We start from the raw sequence: 3,829 nt of genomic DNA on the forward strand, positions 1-3,829 counted from the left end.
CGATTGACGTCGCCACGGCGAGCCAGACGGCGGATGGCGGGCTTGGTGATGATGCACTGGATGTTGTCACGCTTGGCGCTTCCTTTTCCGAGGCCGGTCTAACTTCGGCAACGATTGTAACAAAACTGATGCTCGGCCGCCGGCTCGGCTGCTTTTATGCGGTACGCGATGGATGAATTCTTCTTGCTCGCTCGCTGTTCACTGTTCGTCTCGCTCGCTCGCAAGAGAAGGTCATAAAAGGGACCGGCAGCCGCGCAAATTCAATCATTCGTTTGTTTCAATCCGTCCAGAGAACACTACTACGACGATGGCTGGAAAGCAGCCCCTCGCAAGCAGCCGGTCACGAAAGTCGCTCGCAAGAGCGCCCCAGCCACCGGAGGAGTCAAGAAGCCGTATCGCTATCGGCCAGGAACGGTCGCTCTGCGTGAGATCCGTCGCTACCAGAATTCTACGGAGCTGCTGATCGACAAGTTGTATTTCCAGCGCCTGGTCCGTGAAATCGCTCAGGACTTCAAGACCGATTTGCGATTACACAGCTTGGCGTCATGGCCCAGCAGGAAGCGAGCGAGGCCTATCTTTGAGGGTACTAACATGTGCGCGATCCACGCCAAGCGTGTCACCATCATGCCGAAGGCCTTCTAGCTGGCTCGTCGTATCCGTGGCGAACGAGTTTAAATTGAATTAGGACGCAATTTCAAGCAAAACGGCCCTTTTCAGAGCCACAACAATGTATTCCACGTAAAAGAGTTACGGCTTAAGATATTTCACCTATTATCAATTAATTAATTTATTTAATTACCAATTTAAATTTCGGATGATTAGTTTTTCAACGGCAAACAAAGTTTTAGCTAGGTTCCCGTCGGGCGGCGGTAGCATTTTTGCAGTTTTCTCTATGCGCTTATTTGGTTTCGATCGACAATTTCTTACCAAATCAAATCATCAACAAAGCTGTTGCTGATATGTTTTAGCTTTCAATTCGACAAGTTTATACTGATTGCTTTGGCATGCATGTGGCAAATGACTGATCGAAATATGAATCCATCACATCCATTCACCAGTAATGTCGCTCTTCACGGTGTAAAATTCTCATAACTCTCTTTCAAAATTAAATTGTCGTCCTGATAAGGACGGTTGGTGGTAGTCACAATCCATCGAACTGGGTTTTCATTCCATTCTTAGACAGAAACACACCAAAAGATTACCGAAGACGATTGAATTAAAATGCGGTCGTGCGCGTGCGCGTGAAGTGGAATTTGATTGGCTTCGACTGAACACGAGATAATAAAGAGAAGTAAGAAGAAGACCGAAAGGGGCGTTTCCCTTCGAAAGACGAAAGTGGCTAAGATATCTCTCAATGATGTCTGTGTCAGGAATACACAGGAAAAATGTGCTTTTCTTCGAAAAATAAGACATGCTTCGATATTTCTCAATTTTTCAATAGTTTAGCCATGAGAATCAATAGTTTTCATTGTTGGAGTAGATTCGTAGAAAGATTTCCAATCGATTGGTGCAAGAATCTAGAAAATCTATCCGGGCATTAGTAAGTTATTAACAGTCAAAATCTAACCACTTTTCGTGACGCGAGCGATTTTTCGTTTTTCGAAATTGTACCCCAGTATGTTGCCGTAAGACGTTATCCAACGTCAAAAATAAGTAAGAGGTTGTTTCCGAGATACAACCGCCAAGTTGACGTTGGATAACGTTAGCTTCTTCTATTGCCTGGCTTGAGACCGTCACAAACTTATGGAAGATTTCTACTGATAAAAATTCAATCAATTTTTATACTATTTGTTGCATGTCAATTATTGGTTCGGTTAACACTTTCAACACCGATAGAATCGGTTAATGGACGAAGAAGCATGAGCGGTAACTCTTGTTTCCCAAACAAATATTCCGGTTGAACGTTAGGTCCACGCGTGGTCCACTAAGAATGGTTGCTTTAGTGGGTTCCGAAGCCAGTTTGAGGTTGAGGTACTTCTCCATGAAGTCCGCAAGCTCCATGTTCTCCTCTTTGCTCAAATCGATGTTAAAGTTGCCAGTCACGATGATTGGCATGACCTCCTTTTGATACTCGAAGAAGTTCCGCACGATGAAGAACTTCTTCTGCTTCGTCGTGGTATCCGGGGAAATGTAGAGGCAAATCTGCGATGCCAGAGCTCAGCCATCATGGTCCTGCAGGAAGTGAGTGGCCTAACTGATCGGTTTGTTTGAGGATACCAACCTGTGCGCGATCCACGCCAAGCGTGTCAGCATCATGCCGAAAGACATCCAGCAGACTCGTCGTATCCGTGGAGAACGTGCTTAAATTGAATTGCAGCACAATTTCAAACAAAACGGCCCTTTTCAGGGTCACAACAATGCATTCGACGTAAAAGAGATACAAGCAGAGACATTTCATCTACTGCTATTAATTGATTAACTAGTTTATTTATTTTATCAATTATAATTTTGCTTGGTTAGTTTTCAATGGAGATAAATGGTAAACAACATTTTAATTTCCGGCGCTCGGGTCGGGCGGCGGTAGCTTTTTTGCAGTCTTCTCTGTGTGCATTTACATGTAGGTAGCGACGGCGACAACGGCATTATTCAAAGTTTGTAAGGGTGCTAAAAAGATATCCTCAAGCCCGATTTCATCTTCTAAACACGTAGCTCATACGGTTGAAATAATTAAATTTCTGTTAGATATCTGGGATTTCCTTAGGAAATTGCCTACATTTAGGCGTTTTCATCGCAATTCTTGAAATTAACTATTCATTATTTCTTTAAATAATGCATTATTAAGAATTTAGTAAGCATATTCTGATTCAGGGAGCTCATGTTCATTATGTAGAGTCGTTTCAAAAAATAACAATAATCGCATTGACAAGTGATCAATTTCACCCCGAAATGGGATTCCCCGATTTTTAGCACTAAAAACACATTTGTTAGAAAATTTTGGCACATGAGCCAAAGAGGCTGATCGTCGTACCGTAAAACGGGGTAACTTTGATAGTTTTTTTTTCGAAGAAAACTTGAATATTTTTGCATGCTGTTTCAAAGATTTACAATTTATATTTTTAAAACAAGTACTGGCATCAAAGCTATCGATTACAGTCGATAAATTGGCAAAAGATTCATTTTGAATGGATGTATAATTTTTCATATAATCGAAAGTTGGTTTTCTGTTTTGGGGTAACTTTGATAATGGAGTATGATTCGAACAAAATTGAATGAATAACGAACATTTGTAGGGCATTGCATACCTCTAGGCGTTTAACGTTATATGGAAATTTCTGACTTAGATTACAAAAATGGTCCCAGTTTGTGAATATGCTTTTCGCTAAGAGATTTGAGACCGTATTCAAGTTCTATGATAACTAGGCTATCAAAGATAAGTGGCCAACTATTCAAAACTACATCAAATAGTGATCGTAGAACAGATTGTTTGTAAGCGTTTTGAAAATGCTAAAATTGTGTAAATTTTTTAAATTCGTATAAAATGCATAAAAAAATCTTGATTCAAATGAAAACCGCTCTTACATGAAGTGTCATACTAATATTCTTTAGTTTTGCATTCGTTTTGCTTAACTGATTAACAGAAATTATGATATTTCATTTAGTATGCGGTGGGTTACGCACTATCAAAGTTACCCGCATTATCAAAGTTACCCCATTTTACGGTACTTGTTTTCCTGCATTCAGTTCTTTGGCATTTTCAACATTATTGAAAATAGACATGAAAATGATCAATTTCACCCGAAATTACGGTACATGTAAAATTCAAAACGTCAAAACCTAACAACAGCAAGAAAAATGTGCTTCTCTATGAAACATAAGACATGCCTCGAAA

The 3,829-nt window shown here is 40.6% G+C and overlaps 1 pseudogene; it reads left to right on the plus strand.

Annotated features, from left to right (window-relative positions):
• Nucleotides 1–327: 327 nt before the first annotated feature.
• On the plus strand, nucleotides 328–2,420 carry LOC110677174 (annotated as a pseudogene).
• Nucleotides 2,421–3,829: the final 1,409 nt, after the last annotated feature.

This window comes from Aedes aegypti, chromosome 2, assembly GCF_002204515.2.
Source record: "Aedes aegypti strain LVP_AGWG chromosome 2, AaegL5.0 Primary Assembly, whole genome shotgun sequence".
In the NCBI taxonomy this organism is placed as follows: Eukaryota; Metazoa; Arthropoda; class Insecta; order Diptera; family Culicidae; genus Aedes; species Aedes aegypti.